This window comes from Sylvia atricapilla, chromosome 7, assembly GCF_009819655.1.
Source record: "Sylvia atricapilla isolate bSylAtr1 chromosome 7, bSylAtr1.pri, whole genome shotgun sequence".
Classification (NCBI taxonomy): domain Eukaryota; kingdom Metazoa; phylum Chordata; class Aves; order Passeriformes; family Sylviidae; genus Sylvia; species Sylvia atricapilla.
The window spans coordinates 36705906-36727305 of record NC_089146.1 but is presented as its reverse complement, the minus strand read 5'-3'; the positions used below and the strand labels follow the sequence as shown (position 1 = coordinate 36727305).

Below are 21400 nucleotides of genomic sequence, written 5' to 3'. Positions count from 1 at the left end.
GGACACAAAATTGTCACAAAATGGACTCAAAATGGACAAATGGTCATGAGGTCTGACACTTTGATAAGTTTTGGTCCATTTGCACCTTGGGGTTGAATTGTCCCATTCCAGCTCCAGGCTGTGAGGTCCCATCCTTCTTGTCCCTCCCTCCAGCCCACCCTTGGTTGTGCTTTGGGGCTGAAAGTTGTCCTTGGTGTGCAGCAGGAGAAGGATTTGTTTTGTGTCCCTGCTGTGTGCAGAGCTGAGTGACACTGACTGTGAGCTCAGAGCTCACCCCTGGGCACCACAGAACATGGAATAAATGAAATATAAAACTCAAGGCATCATTTCCCCCTTTTAGAGGCTTGACAAGGCCTTTTCTTGTCGAGTCTCTATTCTAAATACCTACTAATAACAGGTATTCAACAACAGATAAATATCCAACGATAGTAAACAACTAACAATGATAAACACCTAAAAATAACAAACATCTAACAACAGATAAATATCTAATAGCAAATAAATATCTAACGCTAGGTAAAACTAGTGAAACTGAAAGCTAAAACTCAAGACATCAAACTGATGTACTTCTGAGCCTCATATTAAGTGTCACTCAGCTCTGCACAGAGTATGGAGGCAAAACAAATCCTTCTCCTGCTGCAAACCACGGACAATTTTCAGCCCCAAAAGCACAAACAAGGGTGGGCAACAGAACAGAGAGAACAAGAAGGATGAGACCTCATCACCTGGAGCTGGAATTGGACAATTAAAAACCCCAATATGCAAATGGAGCAAAACTTATAAAAGTGTGAGACCGTGTGACTGGGCATCCATTTTGTAACCATTTTGGGTCCATTTTGTGACCATTTTGTGACCGTTTAATGACCATTTTGGGTCACCCTTGGGTGTAGCCCTGGCCAGGCCCTGTCCTGCCCAAGGTGTGTCTTTAAGGCTTTTCAATAAATCCCCACTTTATTCTCCAGCTGTGTCCAGTCTCTGTTCCAGCTCAGCCTTCCCAAGGCATCAAATCCAAGGCGCTCATCCCCACCTAATGGAAGCTGGCGGGGCCACAGTCACAGGACATTTAGATCATGTGGTGTGTTTGTGAAAGGGCCACAGTCACAGGACATTTAGATCATGGGTGTGTTTGTGAAAGGGCCACAGTCACAGGACATTTAGATCATGGGTGTGTTTGTGAAAGGGCCACAGTCACAGGACATTTAGATCATGGGTGTGTTTGTGAAAGAGCCACAGTCACAGGACATTTAGATCATGGGTGTGTTTGTGAAAGGGCCACAGTCACAGGACATTTAGATCATGGGTGTGTTTGTGAAAGGGCCACAGTCACAGGACATTTAGATCATGGGTGTGTTTGTGAAAGGGCCACAGTCACAGGACATTTAGATCATGGGTGTGTTTGTGAAAGGGCCACAGTCACAGGACATTTAGATCATGGGTGTGTTTGTGAAAGGGCCACAGTCACAGGACATTTAGATCATGGGTGTGTTTGTGAAAGGGCCGGGGCGCTGACACAGAAATCCCCGTGGTTACCTCAATCCACCCAGCTCCACCCGCACCTCGGAGGCGGGAAGGGCCCTTCCCATTCCCGCTCCACAGCGGGATGACTCCGGCCTGCCCTTTGCCCCTCCACGGTGGAAATGAACCGCTGGAGGCCCTGAGCAGCAGCTCAGTCCCCTCTTTGTCAGGTCTCATTAGGGACGGGACATCTCAGCCTCGTTGGCACCAGAGCTGGGGACAATGGAAGGTCCCAATCCTCCTCCCGGGAAGGGCTGGATATCAGAGCTCTGGTTTTAGGGGAGAAGTGTTGATGGAAGGGACAGTTATTTTGAAGGATGGCTTTGTCCCTTCTGTCCTCCTCAAGCTCGGCTGGCTGACCGTGACCAATCCCATGAGCTGAGCCGGCTGCAAGTTTGCAGGGAAAACACCATTCCAGGAGGAAAAAAAAAATGGGGGGAAAAGGAGTCAGACAAATCTTCCCATGCAAACACTCAGCCAAAGCCAGGGAGGAAGGAATTCCCGATTCATGGATATTTCTGTGGTTCTCCTCATGCAAGTATGGCACAGGTTGTAGTGTTCAGGGCCCACGGGAGATGGAGCGTTTCCCTGCTCTCCCAGGATTTCCAACGCAGTGGGAAGTCGCCTGGGTGGTGGGAGGATGATGATTCTCCCTCACAGGGGGTTGATGATTCTCTGACACGTCATCTCAACCTTCCTCCTCCATCTCCTCCTCGCCGTCTGGGCCACACCTCCAAGTTCCTGCGAGGTTCCAACCAACTTCATCCTAACATTTCCTCTTATCCTTCCCCTTTGGAAGGGCCTCCACCTCAGAGATCTCCCGAAATCAACTCTTCCTTGAGTGAAATAAGCCAGCCAAAGCCAGGAAAAGTTCCCTCTCAGCAGGCAGGAGACTTTCTGAGCCCCAAAGCAGCGATCACAGCATGGGCAGGCAGCGCCATCTGTGAGAAACCGCCGCGGCACCAGCGAGTTCCGCTGTGCAGGGTCAGCTGGGCCAGCCTTCCACGGCCTCAGGATGATTATTCCTCAGTGGGAAACGAAGCCGTGGGAGCTCTGAGCAGCCTGACAGGGTGGAAGAGCTGTTCCTGGAGGCAGAGCTTTCCCTCCAGGAGTTCCACCTCACGCACCTCCCCACTGTGACTTTGCCAAAGAACTCCGCGGATTTTCCTCCTGCCCTTCTTCCAGGTCACACAAAGCTACAGGTTTGGACTTTCCATGACTCAATTTACAATATTTGGATTAATTTTCGTCTCCCTCCAGCTTCCGAGTCCAAGCTCATCTCTCTGCCTGTGTCATTGCTGTCCAAAGACAAATGGGAATGGAGATGGAACATTTTCCACCAGACAACAATCCCAAGGAGTATTTGCAACTTCTCCAGCTCTAATTGCCTTTCCCCCCTTTCTCCTTTATCCTGCTTGACCTTTTTGTGTCTATTCTACTTATTTCTTTTGGTTCCACCCACACATGCCAAAAGGTTATGAAAAAACCCTGGAATTCTAATGAATTGCCTCCAAATCCAGCTTTTTTTCATGTGCCATTTTGGGGATTTTCTTGGCAGTTTCACCCCAGGGATGGTTAAATGTGTGTCCCCCTCTCCATAAAATGGGATGTAGTAGAGCCCTTGTATCCATGGAACCTCTCGGAGCTCTTGCAGAGAGGTTCGCTGCTTCTCCTCAATTACAGCGAGCAAGAGTAATTAAACAATCAAACACAATTAGTGCACTAATTACTCCCAGGAACGTGGCCCATCTAATCGCCTTGCTGCTAATTACAAAGCCTGGAGTTCATTGAGCTAAAAGCCCCGGACCTGGGGAAGTGAAGGGGGGGACAATATGTTCCCTCTGATGCCGCCTTCCCTCGGATGCAATTTAATCTTTCACAGGATGTGATCCCAAGGTTGTTTTACAGCCAGCACTCGGCTCCTGTTTTCAACCTGAATCACTGATATTTTTAGTCCCACCAGCGAAACTTTTCTTAGCTCCTTCCATCTTTTAACGTCGCTTCTGTTCACCCTCAGGATAGTTAGGCTCCAGAAAAACACGGGGATGGAATAAGTACGTTTTTGTATTTATTCACAAAATGTATTTACCAAAAATTATTTACCGATGCATTATTGGAATATCTAAGACACTTAATATTTTGCATTAAGGGAATAAAAGTGAATTTAAAATTCACCCAGACCATGATATAGAAAAATACAATTTCTGCAAATTAATTGTCAGGCTGAGCAGGTGAAATATTCCAAGTTAGACATAATTCATACCCATTTTACTCTGTGAATGTGGTGCAGGGACACCACTTTTCCTTCCTTTAAATTACACTGAACAGTCAAACCCGTGACCATGAACACCTCAGAATCAGCAGGAAAATGGACAAGGATGATCCAACAAATCATTTCAAGACCTATTCCCAAGTTTTTGCGCAGCTTGCAATAGAGGAAACAAGGGCAGAAAGTCCAGGGGGATGTGGGAGATGAGAGTTTTGCTCAGATTGGGAATTTTGGAAGCCCCTCAGTGCACAGACTGACCTCAGTGCCTGGAGAGCCCCCAGACAGCCCGGCTCCACACAGATGGGATAAGGAAACCAGGCGTGAGCACACAGAAATCCTGGGATTTTCCTGCTAATAAGAAGCAAAACCCCCAGTTGCCGAGTTCCAGTGGCCGAGGGGAGGAGACAGGCTAAATTATTCCCTAAATAAATATTTCACTGGGGCAGCGGAAAGGGCTCCTCTTCCCAAGGCAGGGATGAGATTTCTGCGGATCACACGGGGCTTTCCTCCTCCTCATGAAACTCTCGTGGCAAAAGGAGGAAGGGGAACACCCAGGGAAGGAATTTCAGGACAGGGAGGCTGTGGCTGCTGGTCCAGGGCTGGTGACAGCACTGGAAGAGGGCAGGGTGGTGACATTCTCTGGGGGACAATCAAAGTGAAGTCCCAAGGAACAGAGTCTATGCATGAAATTAAATTTTGTTCTGTGTGGAAACAGCGATTGGGATCATCCTGGACCATCTTTCCTACTTAAACTGAGCAAAAACTACTTAAAATTCCAGTTACTGGGAAAAAGGGGAAGAATATTGCAGCTTGAACAAATAAAATGCATCCAAAACAATGCCAAGAAACAAGGAAAATAAAAAAAAAAGAAACCCAGAATGTATTCCATGTTGATGACAAGAGCTGGAAAATTATCTAAACTGTAACCAAGACATGAAACCCATCAAGAAAACACTTTTCTAATCCATGTCTCAGCTTGGCAGGTACATAGGAACAACATTTTTAACAGAATGGGATGAGTTTTTAAGGTTAGATTTTTATAATTATTTCTTACTATTTTTATTATTAAGAAAATGAGGACAACCTTGGGAGCAGGAGGATGCTCAGTATTTTTAAAGGATCAAAGGAACAGCCGCCGAGCCCAAGGTCATCCCGGGTAAACTCCTGGAGCATTTTATTTGTGCTACAGCAACAAATATTTCAAGTAGTAAAAAAAATCACAAGGGAGGGTCACTGGGATGGTGGGGAAAATAAGTCTCCAAACAATCCCATAGGGCAGGATTCTGTCTCTGGCTGTGAGACTGTTACAGGGAATAATTGGGGGGAGACCAAAGCAGAGCACCAGAGCTCCGAACCCTCCTGATTACAAAAATGAGTTCTACCCAATTAACCAAGCGTGCTCGGGCCAAATTAAACCCCAGCTTAGTGACATCTCCCAAATCTAATTGGTGAAAAGGGCACCTCCAAAAGAATTTTTTTTTTTTAACTTCCCTTGGGATTCTGCATTCAGTATCTTTGCGCCAAAAGTATTGATAAGAAACTCTCTGATTAGAGGCTGACGGGGGGACATGAAAGAGGGAGTTTGTCCCTCCTGCGCCAAACTGTGCTTTAATAAAGCCAGACATCAATCTGCACCATTGTGTGCCCGCTCTCCTGATGCCTCTCCGGCGGGATTTGTGACAGTTCCTCTGGGACATCACCTCGCACATTTGCCATGCTAGATTAGGCACCGAGCCGCGTCCGCCCGCAACGAGCTTTGTGCCAACGTCACCTCCAGCAAATGAGGCTTTGTTGTGATCAACCCAGCCAAAATTTCGGCCTTCTCCCCTCTGAGGAGTGTTTTGACCCATCACTGATTGCGCCGTTATTATCCCTCGCCGCTCCCCAATTACGGGATATTAATGAATCCCGGTTTTCCCGATTCCCGCTGTATTTTTTCCCAAAAAATATTTTAATGTGCACGTACACCATGTGTCGTTTTTCCAGCCCTGGATGAGGCCATGGAAGGGCTCCCTTCCCCTGACAGTTCACCCAAAGTTCATCCCATTTTTTTATTTCCTGACCCGCACGTGAATTTCCTTGGGCACAAGGCACCAAAAACCCAGGGAAGCCACAAAAGGAGAGGACTCTTAGGAGGACAACCCCTCTGCTTCCCACAGCTCCAAAGAGCACACCTCAAACCAGGCTGGACGGAGAAGATGCCACGGCAACCCTCAGGGAAATAATTTTGGGAATTGGGAATGGCTCGGCCAGTCCCAACTGTACAATTCCGACATCTCCGTAAAATCTAATGACCAACGACCCGAGCCTCCTACACGGATCCTTTAGATAAGTACCTCGTTCTCATTTTTATCTTGACAAAGTAGCTGATGTTTGTGTGAACCCAAATTTATCTGAGTCGGTTTCCATATCTAAATGATTTTCGTGTTCTATTTTATTATTTCTGCTGCCACACTTCGCTCTGTGAGGACTGTAACAGATTTTGTTGTAAATCTCTTCGCAGAAATTGCCATAATTAGTCGAATTTAAAGAGCAAGATTTCATCTGGTTTTGTATTTTCTATCCTGTGACACCAAATTCCAAATATTTCCCTCCAAAAGCTTTACTCAAAGTTAACCCGCTCCAGTCTTAATGTGTTGTTTCTTTGGTATAAATTAGAAAAGCTGCATGTCATTAAATATTATGAAATAAACCCAAATGAAAACTGACCAATTAATGTACTTTCAGCTGCCTGGTTAATCCATGGAGTAAATAAATCCTTAATTCATGAAGATTTTAATTTGTTTTTCCAAAAACAAAACCCAGCAGAACCCAAAACAGACCCTCCCTCTGCTCCATAACAATTTCCAGTGTTATTTGAATTCCAAGGCAAATTTATTGCTGCTCTTCCTCCCAGAAAAAGACATTTATTTCCTTTATTTTTACAACTTGATGATTAAAAAGCAGGCTAATTAAGATAAAACCCATCCCCAGTTCCATGGGAATCTATAAAACCCCATCCCCATTTTAGCCACTGCTCCCAGGATGGTTTCAAACTTCCAGCACCACAATGAGGGGTCTCAGTGGTTATTCCTGAGATGGAAATTTTGGATTTCTCCCTGGTTTTTATCACATAAAAGTCCTGGAAAGCTGAGCAGTGCAGGTGCTTTCCCACAGAAAATTCTTTAGCCTTGTGCAGGAAGTCACTCCTTTTCGTTTATGTCATTACAACTTACAGATGGATAAAATGCTCTGAATAACTGAATTAATTTCAATTTTAGTTCGTTTTTTCTGAAGCTAAAATGAACAATTTCGCTGTTCCAAGTTCAGCTTGGAGGAAACAATTTATAAATTGCATTAACTGCAGAAAATTCTAGGAATAAAGCAGGGATATTGCACTCCCTCAGCACCCATTTCCTTGTATCTTTAATTTTTCATTCAATTTTCATACAAGTCCTTTACCCCTCCCATATTTCACTTGTAGATAAACCCGGCCAATCCACTTTACTTTATCACATAATGAAAAGTGTGTTTATCACATAATGAAAAGTGTGGGTAACAACACAATATTATGAAAAATCCTGTTGTATTCCACAGCTAAACAGGAAAATCTTCCCGTGATCCAGAATTGTCTGCCAGCAGCTCAGAAAGCTGAGGCACAATTTTTTTTTTTTTTTTGTAAGAGTAAATAGATAATTTAATATTTATTTAATAAATAAAATAAATCAAGCTACTCAACAGTTCTGCCAGCAGAGAACCAGGCCCCTCATCCTCATGGATTTCACCCAAAACCAAATATTTTAATTTTTCAGCAATGTCAGAAAATGATTTTTTGTTGTTGTTTCTTTCTCTTATTTTGGTGGTTTTTAGGGGTTTTTTTTGTGGTTGGGTTGGTTTTGGTTTTTTGGGGGGTTTGGGGGTTTTTTTTGGTGTTTTTTTGTTTTGGTTTTTTGGGGGGGTTTTTTGTTGTTGTTGGTTTTGCTTGTGGGTTTGGTTTTTTTGTTTTGTTTTGTTTTTTGTTTTGTTTTGGGTGGGTTTTTTGTTTGTTTGTTTGGGGTTTTTTGTGGGTTTTTTTGTTTTGTGGGCTTTTTCGGTTTTTTTTTTTTCCATCCCATTGTTGCTTCAACCCACCCGAAATAATTCCCTGGAACTCATGGATTATTTGCTGTGTTTATTCGGGGTTAACTGCAAATAACAGCAGTGCCCAAAGATAGAAAAAATGAATTTTTCTGAAACTACAGTGCCTGGATATCTGGAATCTTCCCAAAATAACAATATTTTATTCACAATAAACAGAATACTTCTGGTTTGTGGCCTGAATAGTGCTGGCATGAGTAAAGCTTCCTAAAAATGGGCTCAGACAAAAAGGAGCAGGAAAATAATTGAGGATCTTCATGGAATGCTGATGAGTTAAATCCTGAGGGTCACGTGGCCATAGCCCAGGGCCTGTAAGGATGGCCAACCCTGGTTTGGGTGATATAAAAGTAAAAAAATGAAAATAAACATCAAAATCAGGGCAATGAAGCCCAGTAAACACAGCCAGGACAAAGGGCTGGACACTGCCCAAGGGCAGCAGGGAAAGGGAACAGGAGCTGAGGTGGGAAGGGAATGGGATGTCCTGGATGGGGACAAACCCTAGAGCTTGGAACGATTTTTATGGAATCTCACACTGGTTTGGGTTGGAGAGAACCTTAAAGCTCATCCCATCCCACCATCCTGCCATGGCAGGGACACCTTCCACCATCCCAGGGCGATCCAACCTGGGCTTGGGCACTTCCAGGGATCCAGGGGCAGCCACAGCCAATCTGGGAATTCCCAATCTCCCAGGCAGCCCTGCCCTCTGGCAGTGGGAATCCATTCCCTGCGTCCTGTTCCCTCCAACCTTTGTCCAAATTCCCTCTCCTGTTCTCCTTTGGGTGGCCCTGGAGGCCCCACATCTCTTCCCACCTCACCCCACAACCAAATGAGGAAAACAGAAGCTTTTTGTGGAGCATCAATTAAAACCGAACCCTTCCTTGGTGCTAATTAAACTTCAAACCTCTCCTCATCTCCTCTTGCTAGGTCTGAATGCCTCATCCCCTTGGCATTACAGAGTCCACTTTCCCAAGGTTTTGTTTGGAATAGCACCAGGGATGCAGGAGTCTGCCAGCCCAGAGATGATATCTCACATGAAGAATCCCTCAAAATCCTGCCCCGACTCCTCTGCCTCAAACACTCACCCCCAGAAACACGCTAAAAGCACAAAAGCTTCTCCAAATCTGCCGCCCCTGATTTCACCATGGCTTCGTTTTCCCTCATGAATCACCTGGAATTCCACGGGCCACGATCCATGACTTGGGTGGTGTCACCGCTGACATTTCCCCTGTGATTTACTGGCTTTCATTAGCTCTGAGCTCCACTCTCATCCTAATTCCTCCAAAACCCGTGGAGGAATCCCTGTCTGAATGCTGAGAACACACGGATTTTCAGCTGTTGATTCCTCACAAATTCACCTTTTCCTGCCAGCGATTTCCATGCTGACAGTAACAAATGTCAGTAACGACCCTCCGAGGGCACCGCCTCCTGCTTTTTCCTGGCAGGAAAAAAACACTTCCATATTTTACCACAAAAGAATATTTATGACAAAATAAATATTTTTTTAAATTAAATTTTTTAAATTTTTTTAAAAATAAAATTTTTAAAATTTTTTTAAAAATAGAAATCCCTTTAAACCTGAAGTATTTGAACCGAAGATTTGCGGTTCGTTTTCCAACTCAAGCACTTGGCTGACACGGTTGTATTTTATTAATATTGATTTTTTTTTTTTTAGCTCCCTAATAATTGGGAAACCAACTCCAGAAAGGTGAAGGAACCTTGGGAATCCCAAAGGATTGCCCCTGGATCGGCACAGCCTATGTGAGACAGAGCAGAGAGCACAACCTGGCCAGACCAGAAAATTCCAGAAAAGAAAAAAAAATCAAATTAAATCAGCCCAGATTAAAGTAGGATGGAAATTTTCTCCCTAAAGCCAACAGACTAACTAGAAAATGGGCTGGAAATTCAAAAAATCCCACTAGTCCAAAGGATACATGGGAACAGGTTCGATAAAAGGAATTCCAAATTATTTTCTGTGTCACTATTTTAATTAATTTTTTTTTTGTATGTGTCACTGAGGCCTCATGAAAAACATCAATCTGGTCAAGATTCCTTTAGGGAATGATGGCCTTTCCAAGGATATTATAGATTAAAAAATAGATTACTTGAAAATTGCAATGACCAGGCTCACCAACAGACAGAGTTTTTTGGCACTGAAACACTGATTTAATTTCCATGACGTCTAATTATGCAAATACCTCAAACTAATAAGCGAAGAAAGATATTTAGAAAAAGAAATTTTCTTTTTTTCTGCAAACTCCAAGCACTGAGCACTTCCAGGGAGCTCAGGAGTGAGGTCAGCATTGGTCATTATTGGAAATGAAGACCTGGAGCTGGCGGTGCCAGTGTGTCAGAGCTGTTTGCAATGATTAAATACAAAAATATTATCATTTATTGTTATATCTAAGCACGTGTCATTATAATTATACTATATTTTAATATTGCAATCCCTATTATAATATAAAATCAGAGAATCAAATCATGGAATGTTTGGGTTGGAAGGGACTTAAAATTCATCCCATTCCACGGGCAGGGACACCTCCCACCATCCCAGGGTGCTCCAAACTCCATCCAAACTGGCCTTGGACACTTCCAGGGCTCCAGGGGCAGCCACAGCTTTTGGCTTTAACTTGAGAGAGAGCAGGATTGGATGGGATATTGGGAAAAAATCCTCCCCTGTGAGGGTGGTGAGGCTCTGGGCCGGGCTGCCCAGTGGAAGTCAGGAAGGTTTGCTGATATATTTCAAAATAAATGACTCCAAAACCACGTGGAAACCAAAAAATTCCCAGGAGAAGACGATTCAGGCGCTCTGTTTTCTTTTAAATCTGCAGGAAAGCTCCCTCTGGCCCCAAATCCCAACCCCATGAGTGGGGAGAGGAGAATCCTCCTGCAAAGCCTGAGTGGGAGCAGCTCCCACAGGACACAGATCCTGCAGAAAACCTGGAATCCCCCCAAAAACTGGCCCCTCCTACCCACAAACTCATAGTTGAGGCCACAGCTCTGAGCACCACAATTCCTGAATTATTTCATTTGAGCTCCCAAGCGCTGGAGCCCAACCAGAGCAGGTCCAGCACCTCCTTTGCCATCCAAATGCCTCATCTTCTCCATAAAAACCCTTCACAAATGAAAAAGTGAATTTAAAAGACATGTTTCTGTAGAGGACAGGGAACCAAAGAGCTCCAGAGCAGCAGGATTAGGTGAGCAGAACCAAGCCAGGATCTCCCTGAGCTCCTTTAAAGTCCCCCAGCAGTGGGAGTAGCACCAGGAATTAATTTGGGAGCAGTTTCTCACCTCTGCTCAGGTGTCTGCTCTTTCTCTGTTTACCAGAATTGCCAAAAGCATTCCTCCAGGTCTATATGTCAGAGAAATAAATTTAAAAACTCCAAAAACCAAACAAAGAGAAGCTTGAACAGTTTGGTTTTGTGTTTGTAATCCAGGCATTCTGCTCTGTTATTAACAGATGATCAGGAAAGGTCTTATCCCTCCACAGGGAATTTGTTTCTTCCACACCAGCACATTTTAAATCTTAAAATTTTGCCCAGCCTGGCCATGAAAATTGTTTGCCTCAGAATAGAAAATGATCCACGACTTAAGTCTTTCCTTTATAGGTTTTTGGGGGTTTTTTGGTGGGTTTTTTTGGTTTTTTGGGGGGTTTTTTTTGGTTTTTTTTTGGGGTTTTGTTTTTGGTTTTGTTTTTTTGTTGTTTTGGTTTTTTTTGGGGGGGGGTGTGTGTGTGGTTTTTTTTGTTGGTTTTTTTTTTTTTTTGTGGTGTGTTTTTTTGTTTTGGTTTGGTTTTTTTTTTTTTTTTTTTTTTTTTTTTTTAGTAGATAATTATTTTAAAATATCAAAAATAAAATAATAAAAAATAAAGTAAAATTTCAAGGCCAAGCTTGGGGCAACCTGGGATGGTGGAAGGTGCCTGTGGCTGGGGCTGGAATGGGATGAGCTTTAGGATCCTTTCCTAAATTTCTGGAAGGCAGCTCATTGACCCCTCATGGCCACAATTCCCTGATAAATCAGCAGGTCCCAGCCCAGCTGGAGGCACCACTCTGGGACATCAGGGGGATTTTCAGCCCCAACAGCTACAGAAGAGACAGAGCAAAACCCAGAATTTCCCCACCCTGGGCTTCCTCATCTCTGGAATCCTGATCAGAGCTAAGAAAAATTCATTTTTCATCTCGAAGCGGAAGGGAAGAAATTAAAAAATGTGCTGTACAACCTCATCCTGTCATGACAGACTCGCAGATATTTCACATATTTTCGTTTATTATCAGGGGCTGGTTTGTGGAGCTCCAAGCCACGCTCTGTGCCAGAGATATGAGGTCATGGAGCTGGAGTTCTGACTCCCTGCCAGTGATATTAAAAGCAGCCAAAATGAGCTTCCTGTGCAAAACTGGGAACAAAAGAGCATTTTTTTCCAAGGCTGCCCTGAGGGTTCATAGGAACCTCCATGTCCAGCTCCAGGCGCAGCTCCCATCTTATCACACCATCAGCTCCTGCACGCACGGAGCAGAAACCAGGGTGGGCTCTTGTGGGCTGATGTGTCTGTGTTTAAATCAGAGACACTCAGAGATCCTGCCACAAGCTCCAGCTCAGACATTCCCAACGAGGGGCTCGTTCCCCAAAACCTGGAGCACACGGGATGAGGTGGGAGATGGAGCCTCCAGCCACAGCTGGAGACACAACTGTGACCATGGAATGGTTTGGATCATCCCATCACACACCTCCCACCATCCCAGGCTGCTCCATCCTGGCCTTGGGCACTTCCAGGGATCCAGGGACAGCCACAGCTGCTCTGGGAATCCCAGCCCAGGCAGGAATTCCCAATCCCCAATGTCCCAGGCAGCCCTGCCCTCTGGCAGTGGGATCCATTCCCTGTGTCCTGTCCCTCCAGCCCTTGTCCCCAGTCCCTCTGCAGCTCTCCTGGAGCCCCTTCAGGCCCTGCCAGGGGCTCTGAGCTCTGCCTGGAGCCTTCCCTTCTCCAGGGGAACATTCCCAGCTCTGCCTGGAGCCTTCCCTTCTCCAGGGGAACATTCCCAGCTCTGCCTGGAGCCTTCCCTTCTCCAGGGGAACATTCCCAGCTCTGCCTGGAGCCTTCCCTTCTCCAGGGGAACATTCCCAGCCTGGCTCCAGAGGGGCTCCAGAGTCCTGGAGAAGCTCCATGGATTCCTCTGGACTCTCCAGCACCTTCTGATGTTGGGCCCAGAGCTGGATGGAGGCAGCTCTGCAGTGGGATGTCACCTGAGGGATAATCCAAATTCTCACCTCATTATCCCCAGGACTGGCCACAGAAAATTCCACCCATGAAGGGCTGGACTCAGATTTCTCTCTCCCCTCCAGCAGCCAAAGCCCTGGAGATGGTGATATTTTCTTTCAGTGCTTAATTTTACACACCTGAGACCCAAAACAAATTCAGGAAGCGCTGTATTATCCCATGGGGTGAGCTGCAGAGATTTTGGATTTGAAAAGAACAAGCAGATATTAAATTCTTACCCCAAACCCTTAAAAATCATGTGAAAAATCCAACAAATGAGCAGAAAACTCAGACAGACCCAGGAGTGCTGGCACATCCCTGCCAGATCCTGCTGACAGCTGCTGGAAGCTCATGGAATCTTTTCAGGACAGATCACCCTGAAAAAAATCCTCCCTCCAGAAAGCTTCTGATGCCCAACAACATCAACCGTGCTCAGAGAAACGTGGGAAGGACAGCGAGGAAAATATTCCTTGGAAAAGCAGTGATAATCTGAGTTATGGGATGGTTTGGATGGAGGAGAATTCTCTAATTCCAACCCTCCCCCCTGGAGACTGATCAGAAAGAAAAACTGAAGGCAAACACTGACACCGATGAACACAATTGATTATCAGGAATTTTAAACCAAACAGGACAAAACTAAACTCAGCGGTTTGGAGCTGCTCCCGTTTCCTGAAGATGCAGGATGCAAACCAGCAGGGAGCTGTGGGATCAGCCTCAGGAACGAGCCCTTCACTCTCAAATCCACCAAAATGTCCTTGGCACCACGAATACCAGAGTGAATTTGGATGTGCAGTGCACACTTTTCATTTTTCCATCACCTGAGAGTTTAGGAAACACCAGAGTCCCCCCTGCCTCTGAGTAAAACCACGGTTTACTGCAAGTTTCCACATTTTTAAAAAGAAATTACAGGTAAAGTGTGTGCTAAAGCCCTCCCCACAACCTTTCCCATTGGGTTATAAAAGCTCAGGTCGTCTCCTTGACTCCAAGCCAAGGATCCATGGGGAAGATGCTCCAGGATCCACAAAACCCTGTGGAAATCTCACACTTGATATAAAGGTGTGCCAAAATATTTTGTCCCGAGACACTTCTCCATTTATAAAAGCCACACAAAAACGTTGCTGCAAGACATAAAAAACCCCTTCCTGCAGAGGTTTCAGATGTTTCATCTTCCCATAAAACATCCTGTGGATTGATCCTGGATACAAGATCAATACCGTCGGATTGAGACTGGAACTGGAATTATCCCAGCAACACGTGTGGTTATAACAACTTTTGGGACCTCAATATAATTTTCATGTGGCATCACATGATTCCCTTCATGTTTTTGGCAGCCAAGCCAGGAAAATCCCCTTCCCAAAACCCCCCTCCCAGCCAAGGAATTCAAAGGAAAACGGGAAAAAGAAGTGACAGACGCCCAGAGCTGCACACCTTGCACAATTTGGTGCAGGGCCCAAAGCACCCAACCTGTCCTAATCACCTTGAGCTCATTAATTTACAAAGCTTTGGCCCAACTCTCGGGGCTGGCAGATGATCAAGCTCTTAGTGGATGCGATTCGAACTAATCCACTAAAAGGCATTTAATTCCAGCGAGGAAATCGGGACTTTTCAATTATTACAAGTGCTAAAAAGTTTTACTGCCGCCAGACTTTCAAGGTGAGGGGAGAAACAACGCCCAGCTCCATCCACGGGGGTCTCCCACCTCAAATCCCACCTCATGGTTCCCCCAGTCCTCTTTCACTGGAGACAAGGAAAAAAAAAAACTGTATCCAGCCTGTGGTGTTCCTTTTTCCCCCTTTTCCCCCCTTTTCCATCCTTCAGATCCCATTTCCAGCATGGTTTCCTAGGGAAAAGAGGTTTTCTTTGGTTTTGTTTTTTTTTTTGTCAAGTTACACAACTTCTCCCTTGGATCCATCAGGGAGTTTGGCCAGGCTGGAAAGGAAGGGAAGGTTGGGAAGTTAATGGACATCCCATGATGGGAACATCCTCCAGTTTCCTCAGCCAAAAAAACCCCTGCACTCCCATCAGTACCCCACTAGAACCAAAAAACCCAACCCCAAAAAAGCCAAAATCCAGCACAGAAAGGAGGAGATAAAACCTTTAAGAGTCTCAACTGTGGAAAAAAATCGAATTATAAACCAGGATAAGACCCAAAGTTGTAAAAAGCAGCGTCCTCAGACACGGGGCTCGTGGTGTCCTTGGAGCCAGGAATGTCGCAGGGATTTTGCTCTTAAATTGGGTTATGCTCAAGATTTTTATTTTTCCAAAACAGCCAAGGCTTTGTTGTCTGGACACCAAACCAAATAACAGCAAATGTCACTTCCAGATGGAATATTTTACTGTATATAAAACTCAGAGCAGGTAAATATGAATTCATTTGACAACACATCTTGGTTGCCTCAATTTGCTCCAGAAAGCAATTCCACAAAAGAAAAAAACCAAAACAACACTCCCTAAGACAAAAACCACTGAAAAAACACCTTTTTCCCACCTGAATATTAGAGCTAAAACCAAGGGAGAAGTTGTTTAAAATCTCTATTATCTGGGAGAAAAAAAAGGAAAATGGTGATAATAATTTTTAAAATATTGTAAAATGCCCCAAAGATGGTTTGTGCCCTATTAAATGTCTGAGCAGTGCATGGCATGGTAGATACAATCTGAAAATAACTTAATAGCAGTGAAACTTCCACACTGAAACTGCAGCTGAAAAAACAACTTTTAAAACCTTCTCAATCCCTGAAGGCCACCTGACCAATACAGAGACCTTTGTATTTCTGTACAGGTTTTATAGTTAAATAAAATAATTTTAGATGGATAAAACAGATATTTTAGATGGATCCAATAGATGGTTTAGATGGATGAAATAGATATTTTTAGGTGGATGGAACAGATATTTTAGATGGATAAAATAGGTATTTTAGATGGATAAAGTAGATATTTTAGATGGGTAATATAGGTATTTTAGATGGATGAAATAGATATTTTAGAAGGATAAAATAGATATTTCAGATTGATAAAATAGACAGTTTAGATGGATAAAGTAGATATTTTAGATGGACAAAGCATATATTTGAGATGGATGAAATCGATGTTTTAGATGGATAAAGTAGACATTTTAATGAATAAAACAGATCTTTTAGATGAATAAAGCAGGTATTTTAGATGCATTTTTTGTTCATTTCTCTCTGGATGGACACACACTCCTCACCCAGCAGAGACAGGAGGTAAAATGAGGACGACAAGGCCGCTCCACCTTCCCTTGCCATGTGAGGAATCCCCAAACTTTCCACTCCCCACAAACCTCTCCTCATCCCCTCCTCCTCCACGGACACCCCAAAAACCTCTTATCCACCAAATAACCTCCTTGAAAAAAAAAAAAAAAATCCCAGCGGGTATCCCAAGGGTCCACACTGGATATTTATGGATGGATCCCAAGCCCGCGCTCACCCGCTCCTCCGGCGCCGCCCTCGCCGGCCCCTTGGATCTTCCTGGAGAGGGCTGGAAGCTCCTTAAGAGCATGAAGACATCTCAAGAGATATTAACTCTTAATATCTGCAGACTGGCATCTGCTGCCCCCGGCAGTTTAGCCCCAAATGTACGTCTGGGAAAGAGGAGAGCCCTAAAAGCAGGCGGGATTTCCATGAGATCCAGCCCTGCACTGGTTTGGCTTTAGAATCTTGTTATGTGAACGTGAGAATCCCAGGAAAACAAACTGCCTTTGGTGAAATATTGGAGGTTGGGGAAAGGCTGGTGGTGCACGAGACCAACGAGCTCGGTAGAAAATAAACGGTGCAAAAATAAATTCAACTGAATCAAGTATTTAAATGTACATAAAACCACAACAGATTAGCCTAAATTCATATTAAAAAACCCACAGTAATATGTTTAAAAAATCTAAAAAAACCAGTAAAATCTAAAAGTTCAAATGGTCCATTTTATTTCATATATTTAGATTCACCTCAAGCCTTACGTGGGGACGCTCTGGCAAATATCATTTACACAACTACACAAATCGACCCTAAACAAACTGCACGTGCACAGACCCTATTAAATCAATATTTGGGATGTGGGATTAAAGTGCTGCCTTTTGGGATCGAGGCCAGGAAAACCCCACGAGACCCCATGAGCTGAGCAGCAGATGCACAGAGTGAGGTCTGGAGATGTTGCTGTCCCATCAAGGGCTCCCATTCTTCTGGGGACAAGAGCCATTGTTCCCTGTCCCACCAGGGCTCTTTGGGAACACTGCTGATGCACATCTGCCCAAATTTATCTTATTAACAAATCTAGTAAGTATTTTTAAAGTGTTTTGTTTTTTTTTTGTTTTTTTTTTTTAAGTGTCTTATTCAATTCCTCAAAAATAACATCCGGAGAGTAACCTGATGGAACTTGTTTCATTTGTTAAAAAAAATTGTGTTTGTTGATCTGGAATAACAAATAAATTAAACTCTAAAGGAGCTGGCAAAGAGAAATCCAGGAGTTTTAAACTAAGAATATTTTGGTTTGCTTGTCCTTCTCCTTCCTCCCAACCTCATTTTCAGGTGACTGTGGCATATATTTACAGCATAACTCCACCCTCTCTCCCAGTCACACAATATTGACATTAAAAATCCATCCTACAGGTGATTAATCTCCAAAAATGAGCGTGTCAAGCCCTTCCTCCCACCAGCCAGACCCAAAAATTCCCAATTTCCTTAACAGGAGCGTGAATTTTGTGGCACAATGAGCTGAAACCACCCCAGCTGCACTCCAGGAGCAGAGCTGGAAAACACTGGACTCACCCTGCGAGGTGATTCCCGCTGGGAATCTCTGCCTGGATAAATGAATGATAACAGTGAAAGGGAACATGGGCTGGAGGTAAAAAATTTCCAATTATTTAGTGAGGAGAATAAAATCAGTAATTTAGTTAATTAATTAATTAGTAAGGACAAAGAGCAGCAGTTCAGGAAATTCCCTGAGAAAAGATATTTTGGAGGACTTTTTTTTTTTTAATTGCCCCAGGGCACTTAAAACTCCACATTTAATAAGCTCAAAATTAGGCAAGATTAGGAGTGTGCAGCCTTCAGCATTTCTGGATATAAACCAGCAGGAAAACACTCTCCTTCCATGACTCCCACTTTGCCAGAGTCATTTTATTCCCCGCCCTTCAAACCAATCCTGAATCCCAATAATTTCTTCTGTTAATCTGCATTTATAATTTTTATTTTTTAAACTTTAGTACCGCACATCCCTTATCAGGGCGACTCCCACCTGGGGACAAACCTCTGGAATTCTGCAACCTCTGTCCCAATGCTGAAATATTTCCTTTCCCATTTTTCCAGCCAAATCCCTGCGGTATCCACAGGGATCATCCCACAGCGAGTCGGGCACCTGCCTGAGAGCTGTAATTCGTCTGCACAGCAGCTCAGGAGATGAAAGCAGAGACACACAAAAGCTCAGGCTTGGCTGAGAGGAAATAACTGCAGGCAGAATTCCCTGAGAGGAATTGGTGTAATTCTATTAAAGGCACTTGTAGGGCAAGAGATTGGAAAAAAAAACAAAAAAAACACCTCAAAATTACATAGAACACGCTAAGATTTGATAAAATACAGGAATAATTGGCATTAAACGAATAAAAGACATAAAAGGAAAGCATGATCCAATTTTAATTGTAGTGGAGGCAATTCCTCTCATCTTTTCCTATCATATTTAGCAGTTTATACAGAATATTTAGCAACTTATCTAGAATATTTAGCAGTTTATGTAGAATATTTAGCAGTTAATATAGAATAGCAGTTTATATAGAATATTTAGCAACTTATATAGAATATTCAGCAGTTTATGTAGAATATTTTGCTGTTTATGTAGAATATTTAGCAGTTAATACAGAGTATTTAGCAGTTCATCTAGAATATTTTGCTGATTATGTAGAATATTTAGCAATTTATATATATATTTAGCAGTCAATATAGAATATTTAGCAGTCAATATAAAATATTTAGCGATATAAAATCAGGGAGCCCCTGGAAGAGCTTACTCAGGAATACACACCGGTGGAGCAGCAGGAGGGATATTTTACGGCATCATCCCAAATCCATCCCAACTCTGAGGCTCCCACCAAGGATTTCCCGAGTTTTCCAGCGAAGCCAAGCCCTGGGAGGAGGCACAGCTGAGTGCATCTGCAGCATCTCTTGGGAGACAGCCCCAGTCTTAACTCCCTGCCCTGGCACTGCTGGCAGCCCGATAAATGGGAATATTGTGGATTCACAGGGAATCACTGCAGAAGGGGCTGAGCTGGGATCACGTAGGCACAACTGGGCAATGAACAAACGCCCGTTTATACTGAGTTTTTCCCCGTTTTAACACGTGCCAAGGGATAAGCCGTGGGTTTATTGGGTGTGCAGATGTCCAAAATAGATATTTATGGGGTGAACAATTATTTATTGTTGGTGGTGGAAGGAGTCCTGCCTCCAGACACACATTTCTCCTTGTGAACGCCATAAAATTTCCACAGCAGATTTATAAAAACTCAGCCAAGTGGGCAGGGGAGAGCCCAAATAGCGGCCCTGATGGAAAACCACGATTATTTCTGGGAACATATGGCCACGGAGGGATAAGGACTCTGCTCCTCTCTGAGTAGGTCACACCACGACACAAAGAACACAGAAAACTCACCGGGGTCTAGGACAGGAAAAAAAAAAATGAGGAATTATTCACTTTATGAAAAAAGGCTGGATTTCCAGCAAGCCTGGTCGTTCAAACTTGAAAAAAAAAAATTAATCATGGAATTCAAAGTAATTTTTAAAAAGCGGTGTTGTAATCATGGGTTTTATTTGTGCTTTTGCTCCTCCTCTCCCATTACACCACAAGGAGGGATTGTGTGAGGTAAAAAAATCTCTCCAGGCTGGCAAAGAGCCACCAGAAATCCTACCTTGCCACCTCCTCTTTGTGTTCCCACCAAGCCAAGATCTCTTTCCAAAGGCAGATCCCAATCAGCAGCCCAGACACGGCACCTTTCACCCAGGGCCCACGTCAGCCGCCCCAGGGCTGAAATAACAGTTTGTTTTCGAGCTAAATGAGTTCATTTTCACTAAATAGGTCTGGCTGAGTGAGTTTCGTGGAGCCAGACCAGCAGCAGCACCAGCAGACACTTCCAGCTCTCCCCAGAGCTCTCCACGGCTGAGCTCAGCCCTTGGATCACTTGACCCCGAGGACTCGCCCTGCCCATTCCATCACATCAATCTGATGGATGTGAGGGGAACGTGGGGCAGGAAAAGGAGGGGGGTCAGAACTTCCCGCCCTCAGGTCCTAAAAATCACCTTGAGGGATGTCCAGCATTTCCTTTCGGTGCTCCTTAAATCCCTTTATTCACCCGTGAGAAACCGCCTTGATCAACGCATCGCGGGATGCAACTTGGGTTTCCATTGGAAAACCCCGACCCTGCTGATGAGCAGAGCTGAGAGCCAATAATCAATTCCATTTCCAAGCTCTGTTGTAACTTATCCTTCACTTTTACACCAGAGAGTGGCGGGAAATCAGCCCGGAGATCAGACACGCGAGCGCCAAATAATGAAACCGGCGGATCGCTGACGCATAAATAAAGCTTTAGATTTACAGGGAACAAGTGTCCCACTGTAACACGGCCAGCAGGACTTTTCAGGTGGCTTTTTTATTGTCAGCACTGGCCTAAAAATAAAAAAAATAAAAAATTCCAGTGGGAATGGGAAGGGTTGGGTTGCCTCCCTGCTGGCACCTCCTGGGGCTGTAGGGCAGCAGCGGGGTTGGACCCGAGGGCAAAGCTTGGTTAAACCCCATCCTTGGTGTTTGCATAACTAACGAGTGGACGTTGGGAATCATTTTATCCCAGCAGTCCTAATGAGCTAAATCATTTTGGGATCATTTGTCCCAGCGAGGATTTGTCTCCAGCTCGTTCTGCCGCCGGGAAAATGCGGATCTGGCGGAGAAACCTCATCCCTACACCCTGTCCCTCACAGAGCTGGACCCTGCGAGCTCAGCACTGACCACCACCGAGCAAAAATAGAAAATATTTGTGTTTTCCTGGCTGCAGAGGGAACAGCTCCACGGAGTTTCCACAGCAGGAAAATTACGCAGAGCTCTGAAATCTGCACAATTCCGCGAGGCTGGAGTGGGATGTGGAGCCCCCTGACCTCCTGACACCACCAGAGCCAGCTCCGAGCCAGCCAGGCCCTCCCATCTCGGTGCCAAACGAGCAATAAAAGCAGAGAAAAATCCAGCAGAGGTTGTTGTGAGGGTGT

At 44.4% G+C, this 21400-nt stretch overlaps 1 protein-coding gene across 1 annotated transcript in view; it reads right to left on the bottom strand.

Moving 5' to 3' along the window:
• Positions 1–19285, bottom strand: part of LOC136363887 (ly6/PLAUR domain-containing protein 6-like) — a 29525-nt gene extending 10240 nt beyond the window's left edge. The window contains exon 1 of the mRNA XM_066323356.1: positions 19176–19285. The gene's annotated coding sequence lies outside the window, so the exon portion shown is untranslated. The remainder of the gene's footprint in view (positions 1–19175) is intronic.
• Between the last annotated feature and the right edge of the window lie 2115 nt (positions 19286–21400).